The sequence below is a fragment of the Pseudomyrmex gracilis genome, unplaced genomic scaffold, assembly GCF_002006095.1.
Source record: "Pseudomyrmex gracilis isolate BER0280 unplaced genomic scaffold, ASM200609v1 scaffold_26, whole genome shotgun sequence".
Lineage (NCBI taxonomy): Eukaryota > Metazoa > Arthropoda > Insecta > Hymenoptera > Formicidae > Pseudomyrmex > Pseudomyrmex gracilis.
This window is the reverse complement of record NW_018020610.1, coordinates 810,375-829,382: the sequence shown is the minus strand read 5'-3', so window position 1 is coordinate 829,382 and position 19,008 is coordinate 810,375. Positions and strand designations below refer to the sequence as shown.

The 19,008-nt window shown below is 40.9% G+C and overlaps 1 protein-coding gene across 1 annotated transcript in view; it reads left to right on the top strand.

The window, feature by feature from the left end:
- The window catches only part of LOC109852217 (unc-112-related protein), a 31,688-nt gene that overhangs the window by 7,027 nt on the left and 5,653 nt on the right, over positions 1 to 19,008 (top strand). The gene's annotated exons all lie outside the window — the stretch shown is intronic.

The window sequence follows — 19,008 nt, the reverse complement described above, 5'->3', positions numbered from 1 at the left end:
GATCAATTACGTCGGTAGAAGTTTACCGAGGAGTAACATGATCGAGGTCGACGACTGCTTTCCCCGTATGTATGAAATAACAGCAAAACGCAAGAAATAATGAGATACGCAGGTGGCTCGATACACAATGTTGATTGGACGTCAAGTTCGGAATTCATCTCGGAGGTCTCATTATGTCACGAGTGATTACAAACGTTGCAACAGAGGGGCGTAAACGGTCGACGGTCGACCTTATCGCGGCTGATCCACAATAAAAGTGAATCAACCCGTTCTGCTCTATTCGCAGAACTTTGTTCGCGTAACTAGTTGACGTTGCTCGACTTTGTGTCCGTGTGTGTTCGCGTAACAGAAACGCGATAGACGAGAGATATAAAAACAATTTTGCGTAACGCACGTGTACAGACGTATTTTTGACGAACAAAAACGGACAATGAGAAAGAAGGACAATGTGCAAAAAGTCGGCCACCGCGCGGCCGACCGTGTTAGAGTTCAATGAAATAACTACCGACATCCCTGTAATTCATTCCGTTCAATTAGACCGTCCGCGCGGTGCTTATTCACAGATGAGATATGATGGGATTACTTACGGATACACACCCCCGCGCCCTACCTCGAAATAAATCGCCCTTTCGATCAACAAAAAATGAGTCCGAACAATTGTGAAAAGAAATAATTTTAATAATCAACGCCTGGTGCTCGTGGGACAATATTTTTTCGATTCGAGACACAGCGTCGTGTGAGTCTATTTTCTAAAAAGGAACATTACTCGAGCGGTAAAATAATGCTGTATGTACAGATGATGATTTAATAGACGTTCTCACATCCGATCGCGACACGCTCCGTTTTGCTCTGCCTCGAATCGCGCGGCTATCTACTTTAATGTAGATCGATTTCTGCTTCAGCCCGGTGTCGCCGGGCGTTCATTGGCCGCTCAATTATTACATGTGACGAATGTGTCGCACGCACGCGGGAGATCGACACCAGGCAGAACATATCGAACCGAAATCGCGTGCTTGAAAAAACAAAATTTATATTACGCATATGTTAGTGAAAATACACAATCTCGGTATAAGAATGATAAAAAAAACTATATAAAAACATTAAATAAAAAGGAGAAAAAATATATATATATTGCCAATATTTAACAATAAAGATAAGTTGTAAAATGTTTAATAAAAGAAAAGTCTTTAACACACAAGTTAGGAGAAGTCTTCAATTATTTGAGAAGCTGTAAATTTTTTAATTGAAATTCCACTCCATGTGCTGTAATATCGCTCGTAATTAATAGCGGCAGATTTGAGAGAAAAATTTTCACATTCCGCGTTTGTATGTGTATGTATCAATAAGTTCTTCGAAACTCGAGAAATTATTTCTCGTCATGTCGTTGTCTGAAGATTAATTTTTAATGTATTCCGTGTGCGTGTACACACAAAGGCGATACTTTACGACGTATCGCGGAGCATATCGCGGCAAGACGATGCGCGTTAATTGACTGCTGTACGTGATTGTGACGGGTCGTTTGAATGAATCTACTGTTGCGTTTTTTTTTCTTTTTTTTTTTTTTAAAGCTCTCCTCATGTCCGGAAACTGCACTCGCGCGCAAATGACTCCTCTGCGAGTTTATCTTTTCTTTTAATCGGACGGAAGAGCGTTATAGATTAGTTATGTAACAGATAATGCGCGACGTTTCCCGTATTTTACGTGATTTATATGAAAAAGTAAGTTAACATTAATACGTATAACATCAGTTCGGAATAATGTGACGTAAAAATATCGAGATATATTTATGTCGCGCAATCGAATTAGAATTTTTGTTCCGCGCCAGCAGAGTCACATCGATATAAAAAATTGTTATTATATATTGTTAGCCCCGAGACCGTGATATCGAATCTCAATCGGGGTCGATCACTTTTATGCAGAGCGTGATCGTTCCGGCCGATGGCACTCGCTCGTGCAGAACGTTATGTCGTTTCTTTGCGATCGACGACTCTCGCGAACGATATACGTTTCAAGTTTCGTTCGAACGAGGTCACGAGTGCCGCATGTGAAATTCGTTTCATTAGGCATACATCCGCGCAGAGATCGACATAAATTATCTCCTTGAGAGATGCAATTAATCTGATTAAGAGATATTAGAGAAATTTTTGCATGTTCGAATTAATCCTCGGTCTTTGGTGATCGAGAAAACTCAGAATTGAAGCTCACGCGGTTGATATTTTTGTTTTTACGTCGCACTGATAAGAACGATCAAAAAAACAGGATGTTTATATACGTAGAGGCGAACTAGTTTGCGTTTTAATCACGTGGCATCTCGTATGTAAAATATTACCTCCCGTTCTGTCCCCGGCAGCTGTTCGTAAAAAGTTGCAAGTGTAATGTGCGCAGCCTCAACACTGATAATTATTTAAATCAACATAATTGCTTGCGTTTGAATTTATGTTTTGAAGGCGAATTTTTTATATGTCTCGTATTACCGGCAGTGCTGATGCAAGCGTGTAAATTTAATCTCTGCGTACGTGTATCACTGCGGGGATCACATCCGCTCGTGTAAGGATGTAACGCATTAGTAATTATCGATGAGACGACACGTTACGTGTCGCGATCACCGAAATTACGTTAGCAGGAAGAGGGGATGACTCACTCGCGCGACTGCATTCTGTGAGCTGTCCTTTCCCCGTCCGGTGCACAGGGCGTTTCTGCAATATCATGGGTTTTGCCACGAGCGAACAGCAGCTCGTGTTTCATGTGCTCGTTTTAATAAATTTATATTTTTTGGTATAAGAGAAAGCTGGATTTTGCAATTAAAAAATATATACGTATTCAAAATATTCTGAATGCAAAAAAAATGATAATTTGGAACTTGACGTTATTTGTGTGTGTGTGTGTCCTATTTATATTTTTATAAATTGCGTGAGAATATTTCGTATCTTATAAAGTTTTTATTTTTCGCGATTTTTTTTTTTTTTTATCTTTCTCGTATTTCGATCTGCGAGCGTCTCGTAAAACGCATCTGTGCCTCTTTCGCGAATTATCAAATTAATAATCCCGTCTCTTTACAACCGTCGCGAATCGCATTGTTGCGTTTTCGTCACGCGATTATTACTTGACTCGACAATTCTCTCTGTCTCTCACTTTCTCTCTTTCTATGTGATAAATAAGTTTGCCCTCCGGGATCCAGAATTTCGTTGGTAAAAACAGCACGATGACTCAACGTCCGCGCGCAGCATCCACACATCTCTCTCTCTCTCTCTCTCTCTCTCTCTCTCTCTCTTTCTTTCTCATACAGAAGTAACCGTTCGAATTTGCATGGATGTGTACGCTTTTTTTTTATTGTCGATTCACAGATAAAATAAATATTTAGTTTTCCGGCACACGGGAATGATATCGCGTTTCGCGTGTTTTTTTCAAAGTATAAAAAACACATGTTTCTCAGCCTAAAATTTCTTACGGTGTTCCGAATGTGGATACAACGTTTTCACGCTTGCGTATCCCCAAGCGTAAACTCATGCGGATCCCCGCAAACGACGTCAAAGAAAGGAGAAAGGAGCGAGACAATGGCACATTGTGCGAGTCGCATCGCGCGGCAATGCGGAGCATCGTGGCAAGCGCATCCGTTTCTGATCTCGCGTGTATACGCGGCGCTTTGCGTGCTTGCGTGCATGCGTCCGTGCGTGCGAAGCGTTTGGACTCGATGCCGGGGTTTAAAGATAGCTCGTGACGTCAACGAAGCCTTTGCTCCCGAAGTGCTGCTGCTGCTGTGGCCGATTATACAGCTGAAACTCGCGCCGTCCGATTCTGCCCGCACGAATTTCGTAATAACTCGTCGGCTGTAGGTGTAGACATTCGAGTCCGCGAGTGAGTTTCGTAGAAGTTCTCGTCGAGAAGAGATATTTTCTCCTTATTTATCGAAACTCGCGCTACACGGTGTATATAATGGCAAGACAATCTTACTTTCATTGTGTTCAATGGACTGGCACAGTGAATTCGAGTTTCTTTTCAAATAAAATTGTCTCCTTTTTTTCTCGAAGGATCTTTCTCGGAAGGTTAACGTCCCGGTGTGATCCCGGACAAGCACCCCAAATAGCCGGATATTTTAAAGCAAGAATTTTAACGAAGTATTTATACGCGAAGAAAGTTAAAAACTAATAATAAAAAATATAAAGAAACATATAAAAAATATTTAAAAAATTGAGAGAATTGTTGCAATTAATATTTACATATCTAATAGTTATTTCTTTGACAAATGTCACTGCTATATGTTCTCCATTCATTGGAACATTTACCTTATATGGTGATCCTGATCGCGCGCGCGTACGGAGCAATCGCACTCGCAAGTGCACTCGCGCGACGGATGTACTTCGTGACGCAAAGTGCCATTACGGGCGACGTTGAAGAGCAACGTCCGCGGACCTTCTCGACATAATGCATTAGTCTCTTGCGAAAATAGCCGCCGCGCTTAAACTACTTGGGCGGATAAACTACTCGCGAGGGGGAGAGAGAGAGAGAGAGAGAGAAAGATACGCGATCGTTATCTGTACGAATTGCATCACGAAGAAAAACTTGCGTGACACCTCGGTTCGCAGCACGAAATGCGCCGAAGACTCGCGGTCACGATCGAAGAAATATTTTCTTCGTGCACGCGAAAGCTGAAACACGTGGATATTACACGAAGTTTCAAGGTTGCTAATAAAATTAAATTAATCAATGTTGTTTTTTCGACATTCCACAACGTGTAGGTTCCTCTCGAGTAACATAAGCGCGCAATAAAAATTGTTTTTTTTTTTTAATCGATAATTTTGCTGCGACGAAGACATAAATTACTCGCGTTAAATACACATCGTGTCGCATTCCGAGCATATTCGAGCGGACTATCAATGCGCGATATGGCAAAAAAAAAAAAAAAAAAGAAAAAGGTACGCACTCGAAAGAATGCGAGAAGATACAGTCTCGTGTTGGTACCGTGCGAAAATTATCAGTCTGCGCTAATATTTATGTGAAAAATTATCTTGCCGGTTGTTTTATCTTATCGCGTGCGGACGTACACAGCTACCTGTTGGATTTCGCCTTCGTCGCAGAAAAACTTTTTAGCGTGCGAAATGACGTCGAAATAATCCACCTCTCGCGAGTCGCAAGTCGAGATGAAAGTCTTCTATTTGTCGCGGGTAATATCGTCATCACACTCGGGACTCGAATAATTTCTTACTCGGTTTGTTCGTCTCCGGTTTCGTTTCACATGTGAACCGAACGGTTTCACATAGGCGGTGAATGTTAGGCTCGTCGCCTACACGAGGGCCCCTTCTCATATCTTTCACGGCGTCTATTAGCGCGTAACTAAGTGTACCGACGTGTACATTATATCCGTCTACCTGTGTGGAGGCCCCGATGCGTAGGCGGAACTTGTCTCTCCGCGCTTTCCATTCACTCGGACGGACGCCTTCGTGCCCATTCATGGTGTTTAGTATCTCACAATGTCGCCGTTTGTCAAGCGCGTTTGTCTCGCGAATTCGCGTGATTTTTCGTCGTTTCTAACGAATTTTGGAACTTTCGTCAAAAGGAAAAAAACATCTACGAAAGCGAATTCTCGCTATCAATATTTTGATGTGAACATCCTTCGTACGCGAAATTTAAACAAATCTCATAACATAAATTTCGATATAAACATTCAGATATAAAATTGTTAAATTTTTCATTTTTCTACTGATTAGTGCGCAGAAATATTTTTAAAGTTTGCGCGAAAGGGCAGTATTTTATTATTTTGCAGAACGACGACAAAATAACGATATTTTCGGTATTATACTACAATTTTTTTTCAATCTCTGCCTCTTTTTTTCTTCTGTTCGCATCACGTACTCGGGATTTCCGTTCGTTCTCGCTGTTTCACCCTTTTAACGCACGCAATACTGTTCCTCTCATTGTGCGCTTTTTAAAGCGCTCATTGAGAGCGACGCGTCCGTACAATGCGCATTATGTTGAATTATCAAGGGAACGTTACGCGCCGTTTTATTTATAGATACGATAATTAAGCGCACTTGAAAAGTTTGAATGGCGTATGAAAGGCCGACGTTCGACAGTGATGCACGACGCGACCGGAGGGATAATAATAATCGATACAAGTCAACCGCGGGGAATCGCGCGGCCGATCAAAGGCGAATATCCTATACGCGCCGTCGCGTCTGTCATTTATGCCCGTAAATCGCAATTTTCTCAACCCGCATAAAGAGAACGCGCGTTTTTTCACGTTTTAAAATCGACACCTTGCAATTGCAGTGACCGCAAAAATTCAATAAAAACTATAACTAAATATTTCTTTCAAGAATTCTCCAACAATTAAGTCGATCTTGACTGAAATAAAAAATAAATAAATTACTATCACTTTGTATAAAAATTGCGAGCAATTTTTTCATATTAGAAACTGAAAACGTGAAAAGCGGTTCTTCGCGATATTTAAAGTTTTACTTTTATTTCGATATAAAAAAAATAATAACGCCGTTTATGAATCTCGAAGCAAAATGCGCTTTCGTCACCCTTTTTTTTTTTTTATTTTGTTTTCACGCGCGACTTGAGAGTACCACATATACTTACATTCGCTAAAGTATTCTCGAGCGCTGCATGTTGCTCAATAGAATGTCGAGGCTCTACATGAATCGAAGTGTTTATCGTCTTAGAAATGCGCGTGGCTCTCGCATGAAAAGGCGCCATTCATACATTAATCGGAGTAGCGTACGCGGAAAAATGCGATGCGGTATCGCGTAATTACTGTCGTTGTTATTAAATACGAGCGTTCGCGCGATCAATCGATATGGAGGGGAAAAAATGTGTATGTTGTACACAATAAGGAGGGTTGTTGCGATATCCGGAAGTAAAAGGGCGACGCGCGAGATCGAACATGCGCGTATCTCGCACGTTTTTTTTTTTTCGCGCCACAATACGAGTTTTCTCCGCGCGGTGACGCATTCGCTCGCGCGTTACACGCGAAAATGGATACAAAATAGAAGATAGACATGGATAAAAAATAAAATAGGTTTTATGATGAGTTTTCCCGCTTGAATTTCACTGCCGACGTTTCACGATGAACATTTCGGATCAGGGATACGGGCGTCGTATCGGACATCGAGTGGAAAGCTCTGATTTCTGCCGCGACGGCGGAAGCGTCGTTACGGTGGAGGGGAAAGGGAGGAGCTCTGACATCACACAGAGCGGAAATACCGATAATACTCTGCGCGGGGAGTTAAAGGACATGCTGATAAGTTCGATATCCTTGCGCTTGTCTGTTTCCTTCCGTGGTTTTCCATACGTCCCACAGCGTGATAGATTGATGTTATCTGTCGAAATCACATGACAAATGCAAAAAAATCTTGTAGATATAATTTTTTTTCATTCTTTATAATTAAAGAAAACATCTTCAGAACAGTGTAACTGTTGAATCACCGATTTGCAAAAAGAGACTCGTGTGTGTCTTGTCATGCGTTTTCGAGTTGCAGTTCGTACCGACATATCTCCCCGTCGTTGCGTAATTCCTCGTCGCCGGATTCTGACGCAATCCTGTTGCCGAAGCTATTTGTCTTCGGTGTGCGCGAGCCAGTCTCAGTGCGTTTTTCGTCGAATAGCACTAAAAAAAAAAAAAACCGACTTTCCCTTACAGAAGGCTACGAGTCTATCAGCGAAAGTTATTTACAACGGTGACAGCTCGATCGGTCCTCCCGTTCCGCACCCTCTTTGATTTACGGACCGCGTGGTGGACGCGCGTTATGCGTTTTTATCGACTGACGAGGAGGGTGAATTCGGAAGCGGAAGAAAGTTCGGTCCATAAATATTCCCGGAAAAAGAATTGAAAGAGAAGAATCTCCTCCCTCAAGGAGAAACCGATAGATCGATCGATCGCGCGAGAGACGCGAAGCGGACGATAATCGTCCGCACTCTCTTTCGTTCTTTCGCCCCGAGCCAACTTTCCCAATCGGCATGAATACATTTTGCAACATTAATTCTCCTACTCTTTTTCTCTCTTTTTCTTTCTCTCTCGTTTGAGAGCCACAAAAGGTTATTATCCTTGCGAACGACTTCGTGCGTAAGTCTTTTGCGTTTTACGACGTTCCAGTTGCGATTTTTCTCATGGCGAGGCAAAGAGAGAGAAAGAGATAGAGAGAGAGAGAGAGAGAGAGTGTGTGTGTGTGTGTGTATGTCGGAAAGTGGCTATCACAACAACCAAGTTATTTCAAAGCGCTCGAAAAGGTTCCGCAAGAAATAAAAGATAAATACGGACAAAAGAAAAATTAACAGATTCTCTGAGAGACGTGAGAGATATTTATTTTATTATTTTTTTAAGAGACAGATTATCCGGTTTATTTATTTATTTTTTTTTATATCTCATTAAGGGACATAATTGCACTATTACATGCGAAATTTACAATTCATTGTTTTACTAAAAAAATATGTTTACATGTGTGACACACCTAAAATTTGTATTTTATTTTGTTTTGACAGTTCGGAAAAAAAAACTCGTTTCGTGTTTCTCTCTCGTTTGCGGGGTAAGCAAAGTCGGATAGAACGTACAAGAGGGAAGAGAGATATAACCGCGCATTAAGCCGATGTCGCCGGAAGCGCACGCGAATTCAACGACGCGACACACGGCTAGGTCGGTGTCTCTCATTACCGCGTGCATTTCCCGTGGAGCTACTAATTGCACTTTGCCCCCTTATAGCCCGGCGTCGTTTTCCCCTCTTCGTTCTCACCCGCCTTTTCCGCTCGCTTTCCTTTTAGTCGGAACGGCGCGAAAAACGGTCGCACCGGCGATTCGCTCGAGATATCTTTTTGTGAAACGACCGCAGCCGAGGGTGAAATCGATTTGTCTCGCGATCGCGCTTTGAATTCCCTCGAGATCCTTCTTCTCTTTACTCCGCGCGTCGGAGGATTAAACCAGTCGGAACGGGATTTGCGAGCGCGAATAACGAGAAATGCAAATTCAATGGCAGATTTGATCGTGGACGCGCGGCACGTAGTTCGTAAATGTGATGGAAGAAAAACTAAAGCAACACACGTCGTCTAAATAAAAAATAAAAAATATAAACGTGCCGAGAGAAACTATTTTTAATTTCACGATGTTTAAATTGTTGAACTGTTGCAATAAATTTAATTAAATTATAATAATCCGAGCACTATATCCAATATTCGTTTAGCTTATAAGCATAACCGTTGTTTGCTTTTATTAAGTTAGCCGTTAAAGCGTTTACATAATTAACGCGTGTTTTCTCAGCTTAGAATAGACTTTTGTGAAGTTTATCTCGCGCGTAACACCGACTCCGATGTATTCTTAACGCATTCTTTCTTCATCAGCCCAACCTTGCTTTCAAGACACCTTTTTAAGAAGCACCAGCCCGCTCTGTGATTTGTTTGAAGAAGACACCGAGAGAGATCCGCGAGTGAAGATCCAATAATATCCCTCCAGACTTGCCAGTCATCCCCACCACTCCTTTAGGAACCCCTTAGCTGTATATAAATATATATTTTGGTATGACCTAGTTCCTCTCTCGAAAGGGTAGGAGAACGCCGTTAAACCAAATTTATCATATGACGCCATATTTCTCTCGCGAGTCGCGCCTGAACGCCTCGGGAAAATCATAGAAAAACACATCACGTATGAAACCAGAAATGCAACTACTGTTATCGTCTTACGATCGTTCCACGAAGTTTTGTTGAGCCACGAAGCAAGAATATTTATTTCGAAGAGTTAAACATGGATCTTTCCAAGGCTGTACGTAAATTGTTTGACTTATCTCAAACCGAGTGTTTCTCGATCTACAACGACCTTTAATTCTCGATAGCGAATAAAAAATTCACGCGAACAAAACTTATTTTATATAATTAATAAAAACAATATACAGGCTCTATTAAGTTAAGATTAATGAAAGGAAGGCCAATACGAGCCGAGCGCTTAGAATCTAACTTTCTTTTTTACTTTTATTTTAAACTTCATTTTCTTTTCCGCTTGACACACAAAATATTTTACAAGATCTCTGACGTTTATTTTAATCGGATTTCCGTCGATGAGAATTTATCTGGAGAGAGAAAATTAACGTTTCATCTTCGCCAAGAGAAATCTGTTCTTCTCTCTACTTTATTCAGTCAACGCTAATTTCATTCATAAGATGCGACGTATATTGACGTGCCTGTTTCGGACAGGCAAAGTGCAGTAATTTCGAATTGAGATGTCACAGTGAGAGAGGGAATTTTGCCGACCGATGGCTCGACGAGATCCGTCTGGTCGTCTACAGTCAGAGCCATCGTGAGAGGTCGTTGTTCTGACATTTATTGTCCTCCGTTCCGCCCCCTGTGCGTATGTCGCCCTCCGCTCTCGCTTTTGCCGCTCTCGTTCGTCTCTCTTCCTCCCTTTGTAGGACTCTCTCTTTTTTTTCTCCCCCCGCGTGTGCTCTTCTCTCGTCCTTTTCTTCCCCCGACCACGCAATTTCAACCGCTCCTACCTTCCCTCGCCGTTCGTGTAATTGCTCACACGTACGAGTAGCCGTTCGCTCGTACAGGATCTTTTGTCATGACATTCTTTCGTCGTTATTCTGTGTCTTTTGCCGCTCCAAAAAAAAGAAGAAGTCTTGTATTTGTCAGAAAAAATCATTTGTTTTGTAAACAGCGTTGATCAGGTCGCACATTACACAAGAGTATTAATTTTGTATTAAAAAAACGCAATTATATTCTGAACAAAACCGGAAGGTGTGCGAATTGAACATCAAAATTCTCCAATTCTTTTGCTCTTCGCACTTACGTCGTGCGTATCGCATGTCCCGCGTGCACACGGCATCGCGTGTGTACACACACGTACGCGGAATATGTATGGTTTTTTTCTTTTTTGCGTAGCGCAGCAATTTTCCATTCACTACGGAGGCGGACTTCTAAACTACGAGCATTACGAGCGGCGAGAGCGTGTACTAGCGCGTCGCAAAAGCGCGTCTACGTAGGATTATAATGCGAAGGCACTTCCTGCAATCTTTCATCTCGCACGATATCGCGTGTAGGCGACGAACGTCACTACAAGCGGCAGATTGTGCACAATGTGCGCGCGAATATTATTACCCCCGCACACAATTCGAATATTTCATTTCTCAAGAGACACATTAACGAAGTCGGAGAAAAAGAAGTAATATGGCAATCGAAAGTTGCCGAGTTGAAAACAGTTAATCGAGCGCGTTTGTAATTTAGAGTTTGATTAGACGCGATTAAAGCCAATAAACAACGCATTAATCTGAATCCGTTTGACGAAGCCTACGTAAAAAAACACCAACACGAATTATAGGCGCACGCGGCTGTGCGAAAATAAATTTCAATAAAATAAGATTTCGGATTTTTTCAGATCTTCACTTGTGCTGAATAGCAAACAAATTATTTTATTTTTACGTTAAAAACTATTCGCACATATGGCGTTTCAATTTCACTTTACTTTCGTAAACGACGACGTGTGATTTTCGAAAAATTGCGCGCTTCAAAGCAGTCTTTTTTATGCACAACCGTCTGTAATTGGTCTAATTCGTTAGACACACCCGCATCGCGCGAATAGTGTCAGCCCATCGTTTCGCCGACGAAATCGATACGTTCCTGCTTCGTTATCTCTCACTGTTCGCGCTATCTTTCCACCTAGTCGCATATTTTAAACGATTGATGGTCAAGCGTAAAACATTCGTGCTTTTTGTACCAGCTGTTCTTGCATTTTGCGCTAAACTCAACGCAATTTTCGACGTGAAAGGTGATAATAATCGCGTTCTTCTTTCACAAAGCTGAAATCACATGCGAAAACGTCGTATCGATCATTTCGCGGATACGAAATATCGAACGTAAGGAGTGTTCCGTTCTGACCCGATTTCATCGTCGCGGTCTCCCACGTTTCAAAAGTCCCAGTCTTCTACGTATCGAAGACAACGATTTTTTTCATCGGTCGTTTGCTTTTTCCAAGTATTTGATAAGAATATCGCGAAACGGGAATTTTATGTAATATAGCGACGATGTCTGTGTGCACTTTTTACATAATAAGCTCGCGCGAACTCCGACGGTTAACATTATTCTATTTTAAGACGGAGACGCTCCTGAATATGTATCTTTATCTATCATCGGATAAGTAACAGCACACAGCTGGATAACACTTGGATTATCTTCCGCGTTCCTCGAATATCTTTGACCTTCCGTTCTTGTTTTCTTTACACACATATAGTTACGGAAAAAATCGAAGTTTCATCATACAACATTACTTAAATTTTAAATTGCGGAGATGCTCTTTGAAAGAAACACATTTTAAAAATAAATAACAACGGTAATAAGTAGACAATTGGAGCAGAGATCACCGATGTTTGTGGAAAATAAATGAAAAATCTGTTAAAACTGTAGGACGTTGCGATTTTTTGTTATTTATTTTTTTCCATCATCTTTAGCTTGAAAAATAAATTAATTCCATTCAAAATTTCATAATTTTTGTAACTTCTTAAGCTGAAGAAGACGATCGAAAAAAATAAATAAACGATCGAAACGTTTTCCACAATTGTAAAAAAAAGATTTTTCACTCAAAATTACTAAATAGTTTTTATAGAAGAGATTGTGTAACGAAGTTATCACACGTTCTCTTTTTTACGTTAAAACAAAACACGTTGACTATTAAGAAAGTTCAGAAAAAGTGAGGGATCTCAAAATGACGCCTACGACGAGAAGGAGCGGAAACAGTTACGGCCTTGACTACGTTAATTAAATTCAACATACATATTCATTCACTCGTACGGAGGAAGTCCATAGAGGCATAGCGTTGCGTCGGTCGTTTTTCTTATTTACCGGCATTGTAGCCGACGATCACGTTTTATCGCGCGTTCTACCTTCTTCGCACGACGAAAACGAAGCGCAGAACAAACATATCCTTCAACACGCATTATTCACTTCTTCGATCTTATCTTCATATTTTCTCTTTCGCGTTTGAATGATATATTATTCTTTTTTTTCTCTTCTCTCTCTCTCTCTCTCTCTTCCAACTTCTCTAATTATATTTTTGTGAAATAATTATTCAAATGTATGTCGCGATGAAAAGTGTGCATTAAACGAACACCTGTTGCACTCTGGCGAGCGATCAAATGCCACGTGATACTTGAAGTGCACGGAGACCTACATTGCACTAATAAAAAAAACCTCTTTTTAAATGACGAGAAAACAAGTTTCCAATCGAGCACACGAACTAAAACCGATTTATAATATCGTAAGAAAATGTTAATCTTGTTTTGACGAAATAAAAATTTCTCTTCGAATGACAAATGAGAAAGAGAGAGAGAGAGAGAGAGAGAAATATTACTTCAGATATAAGGTAACAGTCTGAGAGAGTTGGGATCCGACAATATAAATTCTCAAGTTGTAACGATGTCGTAAGATGCCTTTCGTGACGCATCTTTTACGGAACGCACTCTGATCGTTACGCGGCTTACGCTCCTCATCTCGCGCGGTATTGAATTACCAGTGGCACATCTGGAGCTTCGCGGCGGTACAAACGGATTAAGCCAAGTTAAAGGCGTCAGGCTTTGACTCAGCGCTTGTTTTAGAGCAATTAAGCCGGACAGCGTGCACGAAAGCAAATAACGTTTTATTAACGTAAATTTCTTTTCCAAGCTGAGTTTCATCGTTTCTCTCAGCGACGATGCGATCCACTTCTCTTCGCTTTATTTAAAAAAAAAAAAAAGCATTTATTAATGTACAACATGAGTAAATAGTATAAAAAAACAAAAGTGTAGAAGTATTACGAAACTTCTATATCAATTGCGTCGCTGACATCGCGCGATCGAAGCAATTACGCATTTCCTTCCCCTCCCGAGATCTAAATCGCACACTCACGCTGTGAAAAACCGATTACCTTACAACGTAATACAAGGGGGTGAGATAGAGGGTTAAATAAGTTAAATAAGTTAGAACCGCGACGCAACAGGTCCCCTCATTTGCATGTCTTTTGTCTTCGCTGTTGAATGTACGACATACGTGGATCTTGATTGCTGAAGTGCGTTTTTATCCTTTCGGTCGTAAATTCGTAGCTATGAATAAATTAAAAGACTACGAAAAGTCACCACGTTCAGTCTTGTATTTTTCTATGTCTTATTAACGTAAATAAAAATAATATACGAAAAATTATATTAATATTTTAATATTGATATGTTTTTATTCATCTTATATGCACCTTATTAACAACATGAATAAAAAATAATATAAATTGTTGACATTTTATTACAAAGTTTTGGAAAAACTTTATATTGTCGTAAATAAAAAACAAGTTATGTCAACTATAAAAGTCAACGAGAAAATAATCTTTTATGAAGTCACAGTGGCAGAAACTACCGCGGTGAAATATTTTCTTCCAATTGCATATGTAACACAATATTTCGTCGTTTATATCGTTTTGACTCTGTGGCTGTTCAAAGTTCCGCGACTTTATAAAGTCGCGGAACTTTGTCGTCTTAAAATAAGAGAAGGAGAGAGAGATAGATAGATAGACAAGAAAGAGAGAGAGCAACGACGCGGTTAATTGGGCGAGAAGCCAAAGGGATGTAAAAGCTCGTTCTAGCTTCTGTGTGATATTCCGGCATATATGTCTGCGTCTTTGTGCGCCGCAAGAGGGTGGCGCGACAATGCTTGAAGCACGCTTTAGACTTCGAAGTTAAAAGGGACGAGAAACACGAGTAGCGAAGGGAGGATACTTAGACACACCGTGTCTCTCGTTTGTCGAAAAGAGACTCGGATTTACATGTTACTTTGTCACGTATTTTTCTCGACCGTCTGGTAAACAATACCTCTTCTTTTCCATATCGTTATCCGCGTTTTGTTTACTTCCATTTGTTTACGCAAACTTCTGATATCTCGAGATTTTGAAACGACAAGAGATAAGATATCGCGGTATGCTGATGACCCACGTCTATAGTCTCTTATTCCGATAAGCTGCAGCGCGTTTTGCGTGTGCTATATAGAGAATATATTTTATGCAGCGTATATAATCTCGTTCTCAAGATGAGATTCTTTTCTTCGAATTACGTAATTGCACATCGCGTGTTTGATAAGATATTACGCGCGATATGCGAGAGATATCACGTTTACGTAACATATCTCCCGCTCTGTGAGCACAGTTTGGTTGAATATTCCGCAAAAAATAAAAACAATCGATTGCTTTGGATTTCATTGACCGTTACAATCTTGAGCGCGCGCGATTGGTGTAATTAACTGATAATTTCGCACGAGACGCAATTTGTTCAACGATACAGAAGAATAAAAGCGACACGTTTATTGATCTAACGAAAAACACAAAGAAAAACGCGAGATTAACGTATCTTCAAATCTCGCTCACACTCTGTTTGTCCCAAATGCTCCGATTCGTCTCTGCGGAAAAATATCTCCCCTACAATCTTGACAGGCTCGGTTAAACACGTGTCCTTACAACCCCATTCCAACGCCGAATAACTCGCATTCCTTCGCCTGAAATGCGAAGGGTGGTTTGGCGTACGTGAAAAGCTCTTCTTGCCTTCAGTACCGGAATTCGCAAGGATATGAAGAGATGAAAAGAGAGAGGGTTGCGTTTGATGCACGTCAACGCACGGATTGCGAGCGTCTTGTTATTGGATCGTAATCTCGCGCCGTCCCGAATTTCCGTTCGTCACGGAGCGAACACGAAGGGGTGTGCGCGCGCGCCCGGCCACGTGCGCCGTGCCCCGCTTTGTTCCCTTATTAAACATCAACCCTTTCGTTTTTGGGTCGGGTAGCGTTTGTAAACGTCCTTACGGAGTTTACACAGGCCGCACGTGCAAGCCTTTACGTCGTTTACACGTACAGCCGGATGTAACGCGCAACTTCGCGTAAAAATGCCACCACTCTCGGGGATCTAATTCTCTCGCGGTACTTCCGCAGCCATGTGTTAACTCTCTCTCTCTCTCGAGAGAGAGAGAGAGAGAGAGTCAACGAGCGTGTGTTGTAGGATGTCGTGTCGCGAGAAGCCTGTGTTTCAACCCTGACAGATAATTTATTTAAAAAACGTTGAACGATAAGAGAGTTACGTTATTTAATCAATTTATTGGAACTTCTTTTCGACTTGAAAAAAAAGTATTAGCGGATTCGTATCCAACCGCCTTGATGTAATCACACGATAACGAGAAATCGCGTGTTAGTTTCACGTTTTTTTTTTTTTTTTTTTCGATAAAATTGCTTTTATCTCGGATAAGGTCAGAAATAACTCGGGCTCTTCAGTCTCACTATCATCGGGCTCTTCGGATTCCAGACACGAGGACGTTAAAATAGAAAATTTGTTTCTCAATGTGCGCGCGTACATAAGAAACACACGTTGCTGTGTTGTTCCGCTTCTGGATAAGTGCGCGCGACGCTTCCCAAACGCGCGTCGCTTCGAGGAGGAAAATCTCTTCTTGTGTAACTTTTGCCACTTTTCCGTTAACGAGCGGGGTCTGTTTCGTGCCACAATTTTAAGTGTCGTACGAGAGAGGGTTTTCTCTCGGTAACTCCTCCGGAGGGGGATATAAATAGGCGCCATGCGCAAATATCGCGGTCGTTGCTACCGGAACGTGCCGCGAAAGCGATTGGCAACCGCAAAATGAATAGTCTAATCTGCATTCGGCGACGCTTTAATTTTATATCCTACTTCGGCCGCACGTATCGGCTTATAAATTCTCTATCCGTTCCTCCCCCATCTTTGTCGGTATATGCGATAATAACGAGGATAGAATTTTAACAGCAAAAAAAAACATATGAAATCGATTGACGACACACTTGTGTATATTCATAGATTCATTTGTACTGGCATTGTGTAATTTATATAGTAGCGCTAAAAATTTAAGATGATGAATTTAATTTTTTTTAACGCATCCCCCCGATATAAATAATAATGACTTCGTTGCCAATCTGTTATTTGTATTAAATTTGTATTTCTGAACCGTTGTGTCGGGGTATTTAATTTTTTTTTTTTTTGTATCGTTCGCTGTGAATTTTGGAGAACGTAATAATTTCGACAAGCTGTCGCGACTCAGGAAGCAACGTAGTTCTTGAACGTTTGTGTGTCACGGTGCCGCTCCTTAGCGGTACACGACGCCGTACATCGGCACACGTTATTGTTATGCGCCGAGCACTTTCTTGTCGAGCGGATCGACACGCCGTTTGCTTTCATCGTGTATACTCTTTCACCTAGAGAGAATCTTTCGTCTTGTTCGTTAAAACGTAGCGAGAATAATATACCCTTGTTCGATTTAACAACACGAAAATTCACTCGAACTTTATCTTATTTTTGATAAAAAAAAAAAAAGAAAAAATAATTTAGGCACTATCTTCGATTTTTATCGCCAAAGATACGACGAACATAGACAACAAAGAAACATGTGGATTTAAAACGATGCGAATAAGTCACGCGCTTCTCTCGCGCCATATTGTCCTTTTAATGTCGCATGTTGAATGCGAATGTTGTCCCATGTTGCAGTTTAATGTCCCGTCGTTTCTCAGCGTAATGTCGACAAATGTCAGCGTCGTCGCATTCCCGCCGAGAACCGGATGCAACTCATAATAATCAATATCTCTCTCGGTCGTATCAGTGATTGCTCCGTCTTATCGGCAGTCATTGATAAATCCTGAATGTATGATATGTCAAACTACTAGTTTAAACTTTCCAGAAACATTTTCTCGAAAACAACAAGAGAATTTTATACATGAGAAATTTGAATTCTTTAAGAGTTCTGTGTCTGAAAAGTAAGTGAATAAAAAAAACTAATTATCTAAAATTTTTAAAAATTGATACGTAAAAATCTTTTATTTTGTTTTCTTGTCATTTAGAGATTTGTTTCGTCTCGATCATTTTTAGATTTTGTTTCTGCATCACACATGTGATAAATAAATACAAACAACTTTAAATAAAAAAAAGAGCGCAGATCATCTTGTGCTTCAATACGAGTCGCGAAAAAAAGCGCAGAGTTTCACACAAATGTATTACGCGCGCGATTTTCGATCGTTACGGACGCATCGTACGGATGTATTATCGCAGACGCGCGCGCGATTGTCACGGTTAAAAGTGGAACGAAGGAAAACGCAGATGGAAAAGAAAAAAAAAACAGAACACAGAGATAAATTTGTACGTTTCTGCGCGTGTGGGTGGGAGATCCGAGAACTCTCGCCGTTTGAACGAAAAACAAAGCGCGAATTGCTCGCAAAATTCGCGAAATATTTATAGCACGCAGCTGCGCGCCGTTACGATTCGCGCCATTGTTCCGTCTGATGGTTGGATAAATATTTGGCATTTATCTCGGGCTTTAAAATTGTAATTGCTGCGAAAGAGCTACTCTATACACGTACGAGAATTTCTTCTTTTAGTTGTTTAACGAGCTGATCACTTTTCGAATTACATCTTCAATTAATGAGGAAATTAATTAAATATATCTGTTACAAACATTGAATTATATTTATAAAATAATTGTTGCTGCACGTTCTGTTTTAAAATAATCTCAATCGCGAATTTCGATTATGACGTACTTGCGTCTAGGACTCGTCTTGTTGACGACGCGCGTACAATCGAGATTGTTTTCTGTATAATTTTATAATTTTATAATTATTTATAATATAACTTCGAAAGTAAGTGATTTGTACGCTATTAAAAAGTAAATTGCACAACACGTGTCACATGCGTGTATTTCCTCTCGTCTACATTCGATTTCACGGTCTCCCTTGGATGCGCACGGCCCCTTGTAATTGCAATTCCGTGCGTGCGGCGAGGGAGTTTTAAACGATACGGTCAGAAAGAGGCCCGCACACAGATCTCGGGGCACCCCAAAATCCATTAAATGGAGCGCGTGTGGGAAATGTGGCGCGAACAGCTGTGAAAATTGACCTTTGGCGACGCGCAAACGATCGTTCGCCTCGACGTATTCCGTCGTCGGACGTCTTATTTTTCCGTCCGTCTCTTCTGCGGTTTCAGAGGGAGGAAACCCTTGGTTTACTCGACACCCTCGTTCGAATCTT